The 17084-nt window shown below is 43.1% G+C and overlaps 1 protein-coding gene across 8 annotated transcripts in view; it reads left to right on the top strand.

Moving 5' to 3' along the window:
• ULK4 (unc-51 like kinase 4) overlaps positions 1 to 17084 on the top strand; it is a 710695-nt gene that overhangs the window by 39537 nt on the left and 654074 nt on the right. For 5 of the 8 annotated variants that reach the window (XR_007514399.1, XM_049862203.1, XM_049862199.1 and 2 more), the window contains exon 1: positions 12041 to 12147. The exons of 1 other annotated variant lie outside the window; for it this stretch is intronic. The gene's annotated coding sequence lies outside the window, so the exon portion shown is untranslated. 2 more of the 8 variants (XM_049862197.1, XM_049862195.1) reach the window with 2 other exon arrangements.

Genomic DNA, 17084 nt, shown 5'->3' with positions numbered 1-17084 from the left:
CAGTATGGATTGCATCTCAACATAAAGAAAACAAAAATCCTCAGTACTGGACCAATAAGCAGCATCACGATAAATAGGGAAAAGATTGAAGTTTTCAAGGATTTCATTTTACTTGGATCCACAATTAATACCCATGGAAGCAACAGTCAAGAAATCAAAAGACACATTGCATTGGGCAAATCTGCTGCAAAGGATCTCTTTAAAGTGTTGAAAAGACTAAGATGCACCCGACCTAAGCCAAGATATTTTCAATTGCATCATATGTATGTGAAAGCTGGGCAATAAATAAGGAAGACTGAAGAAAAATTGACGCCTTTGACTTGTGGTGTTGGCGAAAAATATTGAATATACAGCGGACTGCCAAAAGAATGAAAGAACGTGTCTTGGAAGAAGTACAACCAGAATGCTCCTTTGAAGCGAGGAGGGTGACACTGTGTCTTACATACTTTGGACATGTTATCAGGAGGGATCAGTCCCTGGAGGAGGACATCATGCTTGGTAAACTACAGGGAAGGTGGAAAAGAGGAAGGCCCTCAATGAGATGGAGTGACACAGTAGCTGCAACAACGGGCTCCAGCACAAGAACTATTGTGGGGATGGTGCAGGACTGAACAGTGTTTTAATTCTGTGGTACATAGGGTCATTTTGAGTAGGAACAGACTCAAGGGCACCTAACAAAAGCAACACACATATTGTTTTTTGAGGTTAGTTACCAAACCCAGGACATGTCAACACTCTCCCTTCTCAACCTTGGGTTCCCTATTACCTACCAGCTTTCCTGCCACTTCATGCCTTCTAGTCCTCCCCTCTGGGCTCGTGGGCCTCTTTAGTCTCAACTTTGTTAATCTTTGGCTGAAGAATGAACCTCAGGAATGACTTCATTACAGAACTGAAAGGGCGTCCAGGGGCCATACTCTTGGGATTTCTCCAGTCTTTGTTAGGCCAGTAAGTATGGTCTTTTTCTGTGAGTTAGAATTTTGTTCTACATTTTTCTCCAGCTCTGACCGCGACCCTCTAAATCATTATTTTATTTTAGATGTGTCATTTTCCAAAAGGATATATCACTAGGGATAAAGGGGTCGTAAGCGTTTGCGAAAGAATAAAACAGGTCACAGCCAAAGGATTGGGACTTAGAACGGCAACAGACTTCTTAAATACAATAATGTCAGTCCGAGTAAACAATGCTGAAAATGTCTGAGAATTCCAGAATTGCTTTGAGAAATGAATTCTCATATTGGAGAATATCAATAAATACCAAGGAAAATAATGAAAATAAATCCATGCCTAAGATATTGCATAAAACCAAAGGCAAAGAGTAGATCTTAAAAGCAAGCAGAGAAAAAGAGATTACACAAAGGAATAACTATTGCACTGACAATAGACTTTGTAAAAATAACAATAAAGCCTGGAAGACAATAGAATAAAATCTTCAAAGTGCTGAGAGAAAATCCCTCAGCAAAATTGTGTATGCAGCTGACTACGATTGAAGAGGAATGAAGATCTATGGAAAGAGTAAATATGTGAGTAAATATACATGTGTATTGACTGTCTAAAACAAAAGTACTGCTAAGTTTTAAATACATAGAGAATTAAGATGCATAATAACAATATAACAAAAGCCAGGATGGGGAATAAGTAGAGTTGAACTTCCTTGCATTGTCTATGAAGTGGTAAAAGTATTAACTTAGATTTTAATAAGAATGCTTGTTATAGGAAACCCTGGTGGCGTAGTGGTTAAGTGCTACGGCTGCTAACCAAGAGGTCAGCAGTTCAAATCCACCAGGAGTTTTTTTTTTTTTTGGTGGGCTTGTTATAATCTCTAAGGTAACCACTGGAAAAAATAGCAAAAGTGCGTGTAACTAACAAGCTCTTGGTTAGCTTCGTCCTAACAAAACAATTCACCCAAAAGTTGACAAGAAAGTAGGGAAAAAGAATGCAGGACAGGACAAATAGAAGATAAATAGTAAGAACAAACATGTATCAGGCTGGGTTTCTCAGAGGCAGATTCTGATACAGGGTTTTGGTGCATGCAATTTGTTGGAGGAGGGCCTCTGGACAAGTGGAGGGAGGGAAGCAGGATGGGGCAGGGATGTGGCCTCAGCTGGAGTCAACCTCAGCCTCATCCCACAGGGAGCTCTGGAGCACAAATGGCACCTTGCCAATCCACTTTGAGGCAAGGGGGTTGAGTCAGTCAGTAGTTCCAGAAAAAGGGGCAACTGTGAACTGGCGGTACAGTGGTCAAGAGCTACGGTGAGTTACGGCTGCTAACCAAACGGTCAGCAGTTTGAATCTACCAGCTGCTCCTTGGAAACCCTGTGGAACAGTTCTACTCTGTCCTGTAGGGTCACTCTGAGTTGGAATCAACTCAATGGCAATGGGTTTGGTTTTTGGTTTTGTGAGCTGTTAGCATCATCGCAACTGAGAAGTGAGTGCCCTGTCCCAGTGAAGGGGATGTAGGAGGGTTTCACAGCATCTCTGACAGAAGATTTAAATCTAAACATATCCTTGATTGTATTAAATGTTCCATTAACCATAAATGTGTTAAGTTCTCCAATGTTAAGGAAAAAGACAAAGATTATGAGGCAAGATTAAAAAGAAATAAACTATACGTTGTACAAGAGACACATCTTAAATGTAAGGACATCAGAATCCAGAAAGGTTGAAAGTAAAGGGATAGAAAAGGATGTGAGGCAATCCCTGAACAAAAGAAAGATGGTACGGCTAGAATTGTATCAGACCCACGGGATTTCCGTGACCGTGTGCCAGCACATATGGAGGCACTATAGTTTTTTTGCTCTTTGAACTCACTTCCAGGCTTAAGCTTATTTTCTTATCTTTGTTTCTCCTTACCTTTGTTTCTAACAAATTGAAAATGCATTTGCATCTGGCTGGTTAACATACATTGCTGGCATGAGATTGCCCAATATAAGAGTAGTTTTGTGTCTCCAGTGCTGCCCCAAGTGGGTTTGGTGTAACTGGGAGAACTTCCTCTGGGGTGTGTGTATGGGGTGGAGGAGGCAGGGTGGCTGGAGATCCCCAAGTGGGCCAAGTAAGGACGCTTGCCTTTGGAAAGGAGCCGCCTCACCCATTTTCCTCCTGGGAAAGTACAGGGACCCCTGGAATGACCTCCAGCTTGCTCTGCTTTTCCTCTCCTCCCTGCCTACCCTAGCCTTTATTCATGTAGTGTAGAAAATATTTCTAAATTTTCTCGAAAGCAAAGGCCACTGTAGGGGGACACTGCTCTGGGTGGTGCGGTTGATGTTGATGGTGGAGGTGGAATGGAATTCCTTTCATCCGTTACAAAGACGAGGACTAAATGCTCCAGGACTTAGTGTAGGTGGCTGAGTCTGGATTGGTTGCTTCTGCTATGGATCCTTTGCCTGCCTGAAGCCAAGTGCTTTTTGTCTTCCAGAAGCATCTCAGAATTTCCATCTGATGCAGGTTCCCTTCATCGTTCTTAAGTGCCAATATGGTTTTAATTTCAACTCAATCATTGCAGCGAGGCTCTGGGAGGCTTTGTGGTAAGTCCATGTGATCATTTTCTCATCTTGAGTCAAAAGTCCAAAATCATTTTGTTAGGACAATTTCAGCCTTTCCTGAGTGTCCGGTTTGGTTCCCTTCTAAATGAAGTAGAGTGTCTTTCTTAGATTCCCCGGTTTTCATATGAGTACGTGAACCTGACTTCCAGGATTTAACTGGCTTTACGGAGAGCTACACTCCAGGTATTTGTCAGGGGGTGTAAACCTGGATTTACAGCTCTCCTACTTTTAGAGGCCGGGCTAAGAGTAGCAATGTGTGTGGAGACTTGTCTGCCAATCTTCTACTCTGAAATCATTCCTCAGATTAAACAGACCAAGAGAGCTGTGTACTCGCCCTGGAACGTATCCATCCCTGTAGAGCAAATGTTACTGGATTGTGTGTGGCTTGATGTCATCTGCTTACACTGAGCAAACCTGAAAAGAAATCGGCCAATAAACAGTTTTTACAATGCTGCATTCTTTACAGCACATGCCAAGGATCCAGGAGATATATTTCTCTCAGGAATAATTTAGACTTTTCCTGACTAAATGGTTTACTTGTAACCACTGCAGACTTAAGGGGTATGCTTTTCTCTAGTAGGATCTAGAATACATAAAGCCAATTTTAGGGTCCACTCTTAACACCTACTGCCCTTCTGAGCCTTCAGAACAAGTATTTTTTGTTCCAACTTCTCTTGAGGATCCAGGTGAATTTTCTTCATTCATTTCCCCTTTCCCTGAAAAAAAAAAAATTTTTTTTATAATTTTACTAATATTATTTGCATGCTTTGTTGTATGAAGCATGTTTTATAGGCATTCTGTATGAAGTTAGAGAATAACTAAGGATTTTTTTCCTCCCCCACAATATCCAAAAGACAGTGTTTTGCCCAAAGAAGGAAATTTCTATGTGGCTGAATGAAGAGATTCTTTATCGTTATGATAATCTAGAGATGAGGTAGAAGGCGTTACTGAGAGGAAGAGGTTGGCTGTATAACAAAGCATTTGGTATACTCTATTTTTTTTTTTTTTTAATGTAAGATTCAGGAGTCCCTGATGGTGCAAATCATTAAGTACTTGACTATTAGCCAAAAGGTTGATGGTTTGAACCCGACCAGAGGTGCCTCGGAATACGGGTCTGGTGATCTGTTCCTGAAAGATCACAGCCTTGAAAACCCTATGGAGCTGTTCTACCCTACACATATGGGGTTACCATGAGTCAGAATTGACTCGATGGCAACTAACAGCAACAACAACAGCAACAATATGTTAGATTCACTCCCATCAACTATAATGAAAACGAAAACCTAAAATTGAGGTGAAGGCGAAGGTCACGTCAGAAGCACTCAGGAATTCAAGTAACTCAAAACATGGTGTTCCAGTTCTCAGTCTTGCTCAAGTACCTAAGCAGCACTCAACTGTTTTTATTTTTTGAAATTGAACTAATGCTTGTCAAGATCTAACCTCAGTGGTCACTGAGTCAGGTCCACATATTTAGTCTGTCTTTTGTGATATTGTTAGAATTGTCTACAGCAGAAGTTCTTAAACTTCTCTGGGCCATTGGCATCTTTGAGAATCTAAACAAACCTATAGAACCTCTAGTCATAAAAATGCAATGCACACAAAGACTTAGCTTTCTTAGCTATCCAAGGAACTCAGGCTAAGGAGCCCCAGGATTTGATACTGTTTATGATGTTGATTAACTTTTAGGTTATTGATAGACTGATGGTTCCCTTCCTTGTTCTGAAGTGCTCTTAAGGATGCTCATTCAGAGTGAATTGACATTTCATCAGATTTTCTGTTTTCATAACTTAAGGAATGACCCATGCCCAAACTTTTTCCGAAGTGTCTTAGGAAACAATAGTGAGAACCATTACATAAACCAGTTACCAGCTGCCATCAAACTAACTCCAACTCATGGAGACCCCGTGTGTGTCAGAGTAGAACTGTGTTTTATAGGGTTTTCAATGGCTGATTTTTTGGAGGCAGATCACCAGGCCTTTTTTTCAGAGGTAACTGTGTGTGGACTTGAATCTCCAACTTTTGGTTAGCACCCAAGCACGTTAACAGTTTGCACTATCCATGGACACCAATCATTACATAAAAAACAAACAAACAAACAAACCAAACCCAGTGCCGTTGAGTCGATTCTGACTCATAGCGACCCTACAGGACAGAGTAGAACTGCGCCATAGGGTTTCCAAGGAGCGCCTGGCAGATTCGAACTGCCGACCCTTTGGTTAGCAGCCGTAGTGCTTAACCACTACACCACCAGGGTTTCCAATCATTACATAAGGCCCACCAAAGGGCTCACAGACCTCCATATGAAAGTAAGTTTAGTCAAGCAGTGTGGCAGGGCAGGTGTCTAGTGGCACTTATTTATGCTGTGCTGAATCCTGGCATTATTTCATATTTTCTCTCAATATTACACATATCAATTGCATTTTCAGGATGCCTGGAGATTCGAGAATTGCCAGTTGATAGGAGCAGAGTGTTCTAGTGAAAAAAATTCAGATAACTATAAAAGATTTTATAGTAATAATTTTTGGAGCCCTGGTGGTGTAGCTGTTAAGAGCTTGGATGCTAATAAAAAGGTCAGCAGTTCGAATCTACCAGTGGCTCCTTGGAAACCCCTAGAGGGCAGTTCTATTCTGTCCTATATGGTTGCTGTGAGTCGGAATCGACTCAATGGCAATGGGTAATCATCATTTTTAACCTAGTAGAAAAAACAGACAATTCTCATTTTCAGGCGTATCCTTTCCCCTTGTGGTTCCGGAATGATTCTCTATTTCTGGGGATGGTAGTCTAAGGACTTCGGTGGTTGTGCTGCAATGGATCACTTTTATATGGCCTTTCTCGCCACGGTATTGTAACTCCCACCAAATGTTTGTGTAGGTGAGGTGCAATGAATTACTTTATATGGCTTTTCTAGCTATAGTCTTTGTGACTCACACAAAATGATTGAGTGGGACTATGCAAATAAGCAGTATGGAACCTGCGATGGTCAGGGTTATGTGTCAACTCGGCTAGGCCATGATTCCCGGTATTTTATGGTTGCCCTCCATTTTGTGATCTGATGTAATTATCCTGCATTTTTGTGATGTGTTGTGAATTCTAGCCTCTATGCCTGAGGTTGTGTTAATGAGACAGGATTAAGGATGTATCTTGAGTCACCACCTCACTAGAGGGTATGACTCAAGTTCCACCTTTACTTAAGTCACACCTTTCCCTGGGGTGTGGCCTGCATCCAATGTATATTTGTGGGTACTCTGGTGGGGCTTGTCTCTCTGCATCTGGATGGTGCATCTGGCTTTTCACTGTCTGACCTCTGCTTCTTGGGACTTGAGCCAGTGGCCTGCCATCTGAACTGCCAATTCTGGGATTCATCAGCTTCCACAGCAACATGGGCCAGCAGCCTATTGTCTGACATGATTTCCCAGCTTCCACAGCCTGTGAGCCAGCAGCCTGTCATCTGGCCTGCCAGTTTGGGTTCATCAGCCCTTGCAACCACGTGAGTCAGTAGAAACCTCCAGCCTGATGCCTGACCCACAGATTTGGGACTTACCAGCCTCCACAACCATGTGAGCCATTTCCCTGAGATATGGTTTGTGAGTTCTGTGAGATGCAGTGAATAATGGAACCCGAAGACGGGAGGGAAAGTACTGAGGGGAGAAGTAGTTGATGTTAGGAATGATGGAGTGGGAAGCCATTTGGAAAAGCTGGATATTTGGGACATCTTTAGCCTCTCCCTCATAGTTACTAGTTTTGTGCTGATCCGATCCTTATAAACGAAACTATTCAAGAAATTATTCATTGAGCAGGCTATGCAAATAAGGTGCTTGTGACCCACCAAGGGAATTGGACAGCTTGCTAATAATGCAAATTAGGTGCATGGCACCCTTGTGGGGGTGGGGCCATGCAAATAAGGCATATGAAACCCTAATGAAGGGATGGTTAGTTTTGCCATGCTGCTAGGCTTAAAAGAGAGCCAATCCCAGAGCAGAGGGGGGACATCACTACCAAGAAGAAGAGACGGGAGTGGAGTGTGTCCTTTGGACCGGGAGTTCCTGCACTGACCCAGGAGACAGAGAGAGAGAGAACTGTAACACCAAAGATGGCAAGAAGCGGTGGCAGAGAAATGGTGGTAGCAGAGGTAACAGAACCAGGAGACCAGCAGGAGATGGTGTAGTGGGCTTCCCAGACAAGAAACTTGCTGGTGGAGTGGGGGGCCTCCAGGCACTCAACGGAGCTAGACTTGCCAACCCATGGGGCTCGAGAGCTGAGCACCTTCCGGCTGAGGCTTACTGGCAGAGTAGGGTGCCTTTGGGCATTTATTGGTGGAGCTAAAGAGCTTTGTAACACTTGCCCAACTAGGACAGTGGTTGGGTTGGCCCAAAAGGCCTGAGGGACTCAGGGGCCAAGGACCAAGAGGCAGAGGACCAGGGAGAGGCCTGCCTGTGGACACAGCTGAGAAGAAGCTGTCCTGATTGAGGAACTGTATCCTGAGTCATTCCTGATCCTGAATTGTAACCTGTTACTTCCCTAATAAACCCCGTAATTGTGAGTATTGTCTGTGAGTTCTGCGTAGCCATTGCAACAAATTATCGAATCCAGTAGAGAAGTAGAGAGTGCTGTGGGAAAGACGGATGGTGTCAGAATTGGTAAAAAGGTTGGAGGATGGAGGGATGTTTGACCTTCGCCTCATAGGAATCAACTTTGGGTTGTCCATGCTGAGAATGATTCTCCTCCCTCTTGTGAAGTTAGACGAGGAGGTCGGACACCTCTGCTGTGCCATTTCTACAGTTGTCAAAGGGCTTCGGAATTGTGGCTTTGACCTAGTTAGATAAATCACCCAGTTTCTAGTATTTGCATTGTGATGGTTAAGGTTATGTGTCAACTTGGCTAGGCCATAATTCTCAATGGTTTAGCAAATATTATATAATCATTCTCCATTTTGTGATCTGATGTGAGCAGCCAGTCAGTTGAAAGGGGAGTTTCCTTGAGAGTGTGGCCTGCATCCAATATGTATGGATGTTCTGGCAGCTTTCCCTCTCTTGATCCTACATCCAACTTCAGTTCTTGGGACATGAACAAGCAGCTTGCTGTCTGACCTGCAGATTTTGGGATTCACCGGCTTCTACAACCCTGTGAGCCAGCAGCCTTCTGCCTGACATATTGATTTTGGGTTCATCAGTCCCTGCAACAACGTGAGTCAGTAGAAGCCTCCAGCCTGATGCCTGACCTACAGATTCGGGACTTGCCAGCCTCCACAACCGTGTGAGCCACTTCCTTGGAATAAAGCTCTCTCTCTATATTTTTTCTGTATTTATATATACACTTTACTGGTTTTGCTTCTCTAGAGAATCAGCCCAAGAGAGCTTCTAAGTGGCCAAATTGGCTCATTCAATTAGTTTAATTGACTCATTCATTCTACATTCAATAGGTATTCAATGAATTGCTGTGCTTCACACTAAGTGAGTTGGAATATAACAGCATATGAAACCAGAAATGGTGCCTGATTTCATGGAGTTCATAGTCTCAGAGGGTTGTTGTTGTTGTTTGCCTTCAAGTCGATCTTGACTTACACTTGTTGTTGTTAGGTGCTGTCGAGTTGGTTCTGACTCATAGCAAACCTGTAGAACACAGTAGAACTGCCCCATAAGTTTCCAAGGAGCAGCTGGTGGATTCGAACTGCAGACCTTTTGGTTAGCAGCCATAGCTCTTAACCACTGCACCACTGGGGCTCCTGACTTATAGTAGACAGGTATTAATCAGATAATCACACTAATGAATGTTAATTATAAACCCAGAATAATATTCTGAAGGAAAGAAATGTGGTTCATTTTAAAGATAATGACAATGAATCTGACCTAGATGGGGTAGTCAGGGATGTCTTAATTGTGGAAGTTATGCTTCATCTCAGATATGACGGATCAGTAGGTTTAAGTAAGTGAAGAGAAGGTGGCAGGGAACAAAAGAAACAGCATGTGCAAAGGCCCTGTTGCTGGAAGGGTCACGAGAAGTATGGTGAGTAGGGCTACAACGCAGAGAGCAGGAGAAGAAGGGTGTGAGATGAGGTAGAGAAGTTGGAAGGGGCCAGAGATCAGGGTAAAGGTTTTCATTTTTATCTTAACAGCAATGAGAAACACAAATGGATTTTAAGCAGTGTGTGTATATGACTGTGAGAGTGAGGGGAAGAGAGGGATTGAGAGCGGTGATCAAATTTGCATTTTGAAAAAAATCTCTTTGGCTGTGGCACAGTGGTCTCATCAGAGGGGCCTCAGGGAATGTGGGGGAGATCCGTTAGTAGGCTATTACGATAGCTAAGGTGAAAGTTGATACTAATATGGCCCACGATGAGTGTAGAGAAAAGTGGATAGTTTCAAAATAATAGCTGGGTGAAAAAATACACATGGTTTTGAAGATGAATTGGATATGGGAGTGAAGGACAAGGAGATACATCAAGGATGGGTCCTAGATTTCTGGCTTGCAGACCCAGATGGGTGGTAGAGCTATTTACTGAGAGCCAGGCTCTTGCAGAAAGATCACAAGTTCTATCTTGCACATGCTGAGTTTGAGATCCCTTTGAAATCTCAGTGTAGTCGTCAATGAAGCAATTGGAAACTCAGGTCTACATGTTAGAAGGGTGGTCTGGACTGGAGCTATACATTTGGGAATCACAGATATTTGAAGATCGTGTCTATGAGAGAAATAAAGAAGACTTAGAATGGAACTTTGAGAAACCCAATTTAATGGCCCCGTAGAGGACAATAAACCTGCAAAAGAGGGTGAGATGGAGCCAGAGAGGAGGAAGAAAAAAGCAGGCAGTGAGATGTCACAGAAGCCAGGAGAAATGTATTTACAGAGGAGGTCGGCAGTGGTCAGGAGAGTCAAATGAAGCTGAGAGGTTAAATGAGATTAGGACTAAAATGTGTTCATTCAGATAAATTCATTAGAGATTGTTAATTACCTGGGGTGATGGGGATGGAAGGCAGATTGCAAGAGGTTAATGTGTGAATTGGAGAAAATGGAAGAAGGCAGTGCAGACTTTTCCAAAAATGTTGGTTATGAAGATTTCGAGGAGGAGGGAGGGAGGGAAGGAATGAGGGGGGGAGGCAAAAAAGGAAGGAGGGAGAGAGAGATAGATAAGGATAGGTGGGGATTTGAGGAAAAAAAATTTTTTTAAGTGCAAGCGATTAAGTATATTTAATTATCAATGAGAAGCTGTTAAATATATCAGACCTATAATAGCAGATAGGGTATGATTTCTGAGAAGGCATGAGGGGCTAGGGTGTCAAAGAGTTAGAGATGCGATTTACCTAGGGTAGAACAGTTCCTTTACAGAGTGATTTGCAAAGTGTGGTCCAGTAACACCGGCCTCATCTGATAACATGATAACCACCCCGCTCCCCAAACAAAAACAAACCCGTTGCCCTGGAGTCCATTCCGACTCACAGCGACCCTATAGGACAGAGCAGAACTGCCCCATAGGGCTTCCAAGGAGCGGCTGGTGGATTCGAACTGCCGACCTTTTGAGCAGCCCAACTTTTAACCACTGTGCCATAACCTGATAGAAATGTAAAATTTTGGTCCCAGTCAAGATTTATGGAATCAAACTGTGTGTAGGGCTCAGAAATCTGATTTAACAAATGCTCCAGGTGATTTTGATGCTAAAGTTTGCGAACAACTGCGCTAACTTGAAGGGAAGGAAACACAGGAGAGTAGCCAGTGCTGTGTCTGATGGTTGGAACTTGCGGGCGTGGAGCTTTGAGTCATAAGCATTCAACTTGCGATCAGAGGATCTGGTCTGTTTCCTTACCTACAAGAAGGAAGACAATTCACAAGCCTTCTCTTTTCTAAACGATGAGGAACCCGAGGCGCCTGCTTCTGACCCAAACTTTGCCACCACGTCCACCTGAGCTCCCGGAGGGCGTCAGAAGGGAAAGGATGGAGGGAAACGGAGCAGGACGGTGAGGAAGCGAAGAAATAGCGAAGGCCCTGAGCTCCACACCCCCGAATTTTCCACCACGGTTATGCCAAGTCCTTTCTACCCGCTCGCAAACCCAGGTTTCCGCACCCCGTCGTGGAGCCCGCTTTCGGGCTCCAGCCAATAGGAACCAACACCGGTCAGCCAATCAGCGCCCTGCCGCTTTTCCCGGCTCTCTGCAGGTTGCCCTGGAGACGGGATAACCGAATCGAAACGTGGAGGGTTGCTCGGCCCTCAAAGCCGAGCACCGCGGCTGTATACGTCACTTCCCTCCAGTACGTTCCACCCCGGCCTCGGGCTGGTGGACTCGTCCTAAAGCGGGGTACGGAATCGTTAGAGTCGAGGGCGTCGGCCTCGCGGCTTCTATTTCCGGGCCTTCGCCAAAGGAACCAAAACCGCTCAGCCAGTCAGAGCCCTGCGCTTCTTCCGGCGTTCTGCGTGCTGCCCTGGAGACGGAGTGGGCGAATCCAAATGCGGAGGGGTGCTGGACCCTCAAGGGTGGACGCTGCTTCGGCAGCTCCGCTCCGTTCCACTGCGTCTCCCCCGGCCTTGGGCCGGTGGACTCTTCCTCAAGCGGGAGGCGAGGCGCTAGAGTCCTCGGGAGCCGCCGAGCCTACGGGCCGCCTCTGCCAACTGAGCGGCTAGGTACGCGGCAGTGGCGCTTTTAGCGGCCACGAATCCGGGTTCGAGTCTCGGCGGATGCAGGAGGGACCGCAGACCTAGAAGGGTGTCGAACCCCTCTCTCCGCGCACTCGTTGTTGCCCGCGCCCTTTCCGTGGCGGCCTCTCGCTGAGGGCTCTACTTCGCTTTTGTATTTAACTAAAAACTACACAACTTTCTTGGGGCTTTGGTTCAGGGCACACGGGGCTCCTCTTCCGGAACTTGGGTGCGGGGGCGATGGGGGGCACTCGGGCAGCTAGGTTCGGGAGATGGGCTTTAGGGACGCCCTAGCCTCGAGGTTTTACCTCTTTAGAGCTGCGTCTTTACAGCCGGGTTAACTGGCGCCCACCGACGGGGCGAGGCAGGAAAAGTCGCCGATTTTGTTGGTTAGAGCTGCATGGGGGGCTATTTACCGCACGACTCAGCCTGCACTTTGGAGGGCAGACCTAGCTCAGATCCCGCCGTTAATTCAGCCTTGTAAAGTGCTGCGAGGAAGAGCACCGGTTGAGTACGTAGCACAGTGTCTCTGCTGCAGGTTGGTCAGCTGTTCTCAAAATTGAGCGTGCATTGAAGTTACCCGGAGGGCGTGTTAAAATATTGTTGGGGTCCACCCGCAGAGTTTCTGATTCAGTGTGTCTGGAGATTGGTCCTGAGAATCTACATTTCTGACTAATTCCCTGGTCATGCTCCTGCTGCTGGTGGGGAAGTTGATGCTCTTGGTGAAGGTGGGGGTGCTTGAGGGGAGGGTTCTGGTCTTCACCCTCGTGACCCTATCACTTGGTCTGTTTCACTTCGTTGAATGTAGGACTTGCTCCCTGAATCTTAAATGGCTTATCAATACGTGTGTGATTTACTTTGATTGTGGCTTCTCAGATGCTTCCCGGGTGAACTTGTAGATTAAAAGAACTTAAAGGACGCACCACTCTTTTAAAAACTGATGAAGACTAAGCTAAGAAGTTTGGGAATGCACACTTATGTGAGAAAATGTTAAAACGCAAGGAAATGATGACTTATAAAACTCAGCAGAATGGTTACCTTCAGAGAGCCGGAGGGGTTGTGATTGAGATCGACGAACAGAAGGGGTTCAGGGGCTGACAAAGTAGCTTCCTGACCTGGGTGATGGTTACAAGGATGTTATAAGAATTTACTAAACTGTACATTTGTTTTGTGGGGTTTTCTGTATTTTATGTTTTGTTTTTACAATTAAAACGTTAATTTTACAGTTAAAAGGTGGAGAACGTCCTTGGATTGAACCAATAGGAATCTTGCAGTCTTGGAATTTCAAACTTGAAAGATAACTTAGAAAATCATCTGATCAATTCTTACTTTACTATAAGGAAACAGAGAGGGAAAGTGCTTGAAAGCAATAAACCACTTTTATCTAAGCAAACTTAACAGATGAAGCAGTTTGTTAATGACAGTGCCCTAGTCAGATATGGCTACAAAGTAAAGGTTGAGTAAAGAAATTTGGCCTAAATCTGATTAAAAATATAAGATTTTGTTTTTGCCTTGTGGCCTAAATCCTTGTTTTTAAAGAATCAATCATTTGTCTTACATAACGAAAACAAACCTACTACCGTCGAGTTGATTTCGACTCATAGTTACCCTGTAAAACCAAAAAACCAAACCCACTGCCGTCGAGTTGATTCTGACTTATAGGACAGAGTAAAACTGCCCCATAGGGTTTCTAGGGAGCGCCTGGTGGACTTGAACTGCCGACCTTTGGGTTAGCAGCTGTAGCTTTTCACTACTAGGCCACCAGGGTTTCCTTCTCTTATATAAAAACTTTTTATTTCAACATCTTATCCTGATGTATCTGAATGTAGCCAATTTGTAAACACTTAATTGAGGTTTCTGGTTATTTTTTCTGGATTAATTTAATAACTTGTCTATTTTAACACAGCCTTAACCTTATTTTGGCCATATTACGTACTATGTGTTTTTAACCTCTTGCTACCTAATATACTCCTGTTAAGGGCTGCATTTTGGTGGGTTAGGAATCAGAAATGGTTCTTTCTAATGTGTGGGTTTTAGGGAGAAGCGGACTAGTTGTTGAATGTAAAAGGTATTTAGTAAAACTATTCATTAAAAGAAATATTAAATTGTGCCTTTTTTGGCATCCATTTATTTAAATTCAAGATTGTCTCATAACTTTCTACTTAGAATTCTTAAAATTTTTATGCCAACAGTGTGATTTCGTCTGATTTGATCCAGACACTAATTTTATAATCCAAATAGCTAAAAAATGCTGGCCTGTACATTTTTATAGTATTTTTCCCCATTTTACAGTAAATTTTATTTTTATTGGGAGGTAGAATCATAGGATTAAAGTTATTGCTAGATTCTTAGATTACTGGTTCCCTCTACCAAATTTGGAGCCCTGGTGGTACAGTGGTTAACAGATCAGCTGCTAACCAAGAGGTGGGCAGTTTGAATCCACCAGCTGCTCCTTGGAAACCATATGGGGCAAGTTCTACTCTGTCCTATAGGGTTGTTACCAGTCGGAATCAACGGTAGTGGATTGTATGTTTGGGTTTTTGTACCAAATTTGGGAATTTTTTTTTTCCCTTCACTATATGGGCAAGAACAATTTGAGAAGCAGCTTGTTTTGCTGCCTCATATGCAATGTTATTTCTCTTAATTTTCTCAGTCTTAATTATTTCTGAAAGTCAGATGATCTGGGCGAAGTTGACAGAGCCCTCAGTCATTTGTGGTCAGGTGCAAGCAGCTCAGCTGGTCTCCCTTATTTTAGTTTTCCCCTTACTATTGCAGTAGCTTGATTATTTTGGTGGGGGCAGTTATCAGAGAATTCCAGAGAGGGCTTCTAAGGTCTCTTTCAAGGCCTCTCAATACAAGCCTGTTCTGAAGGGTTTGCTTTTCAAGTTTTGCCTTTGTGGTTGACATAAATATAAAAACCATTATGAGAACAAATTTATTTTCATCAGTTCCTGAGAATACTAAGACAATTTATATAAGCATTTATTTATCATTAAACCATTCAGAGTAAGCTCCTTGAATACATATAGTGATCTCATTTAATAATACCATTCAGGAAACCTGCTGTCATCAAATTGATTCCTACTCATAGTGATGCTATAGGACAGAGTAGAACTGCCCCATAGAGTTTCCAGGGAGTGGCTGGTGGATTTGAACTGCCAACCTTTTGGTGAGCAGCAGCTGAGCTCTTAACCACTGCACTACTCAGGCTCCAATACCATTGAGAGGTAGGAAATTATCATATTTTCATAACCCTAATAGGATCCTTTAGAGAAACAAGTTACAATAATTTACCCCCTTTTTTAAGGCCTTGTTATACCAATTAAACAATTTATAATTTTCAGTACACTTTCAAATAGACTGATTTATGTCAAAGGTCCTCAAAGTAGTTTTTAGACGGCCAGGCGCAAAAACAGTTTTTTTCTTGGAAGAGAGAAGAGCTAAGATTTTAGAAAGCCCCATGAAAAACATTATCCACGACCTCCAACTTGATACAAAATAAAATTATAGGCACAAATGCTTTAGACGAAACCAAAAAACCACAGAAATTCACCAGTTTGTGAGACCATCTCAAAAACCAGGCTTATCCAATACCACAGAAGACAAACATGGGGAGTAATTCTGTGGTAAGATCAATTCAAATCAACAGAACAGGTCCTGGCTAAACTTATTAATTTGTTAGAGACTCAGATGGAGGGATATTAGTCCTGACAAAACCTGAGCATTAAACAAAAGTTCCCCAGAGGAAAGAACAGGTAACATAAATAAGAACTTATTTTCCTAAAGTGATCACTGAAGTCTTGAATTACTTCAGACAAATTCAGCTTATAGTATTTTTGAATGTGGATCCCAAACCAGTGGGAAATCCAGGCTCATTTATCAAGGATGTTAAGAATTGATTTGAGACTTTGGTTTTCCAGAGTCAAATAAAGTTCTCAGCAGGGATTTGATCTTCCGAGATTCCTCCGTAATAGCCATATGGAACCTGATTTCATTTCTTCTGAACCTAATTCATTCTGCCAGAGACCTAGTCTCTTATGTTAAACATACTAGTTTCTCTAATTGGAACATACTCTCAGTGTCCATACTATGACAGATTTTAAAGGGCATTTCAGGCAGAGGTTTCAAAGTAGGATATAAAGGAGAGGCAGTTGGCAGAAGAGCAGAGAGTATGGGAGCAGGATTTTGGCGCTGTAATTCTTTGTTCTGCCTAGTCAATTTAGATAACGTGTCCCACAAGGAGGCAATTTGTTATCAAACTGCCTTTTAGAAGCCTCCAGATAACAATCATAATCCTATTGAGGCTGTTTAACTTTGGAACCTCGTTTTTCTAATTTACTGCACGGAAAGATTAACTTAGAAAGCCCAAAAGATTCCCAGATTGGATACTGATTTTATTTGCACATGCTATAAAAGATGAATGTGTGCTGAAGCCCTGAATGTGCACGGACCTGAATGTGTACTTTAACCTGACTATACACTTCAAGAAGACAAAGTAAGTTCAAACTTAATGGGCAGAGACTTGGGTTCTCCCAACGTCTGATAGATTACTAGGGTCAAGTGCTTTAGTTTTGGGGGCTCATATACCTCCTAAAAGAAACTCTACAGCTGTAACTTACTGCTCTTTTACATTTTTGTCTCAAAGGGATTTTACTTTCAATTTCATTTGGAAACACTAAGCCATTTATAAAGAGGAAATCTTACTTTTTGGACAATTTCTGGTATATTTTCTATAGTCTACCATATATAATCCTCCCGAGGAGATGCCAGTTTGTGAGAGATTGTTTTTATTTGAGTAAATACTGTAATTATATTGTATTTGCTTATGATACTGCAACTATTTCCCTTCCAATTCTAAATAAAACCTAGTCTGATAAAGACTACAACAAACCCTCATTCACTTATTAAAATTAAGGGGTTATGTT

The sequence above is a fragment of the Elephas maximus genome, chromosome 20, assembly GCF_024166365.1.
Source record: "Elephas maximus indicus isolate mEleMax1 chromosome 20, mEleMax1 primary haplotype, whole genome shotgun sequence".
In the NCBI taxonomy this organism is placed as follows: Eukaryota; Metazoa; Chordata; class Mammalia; order Proboscidea; family Elephantidae; genus Elephas; species Elephas maximus.
The sequence above is the reverse complement of the archived record's forward strand: the minus strand, read 5'-3'. Positions and strand labels throughout refer to the sequence as shown.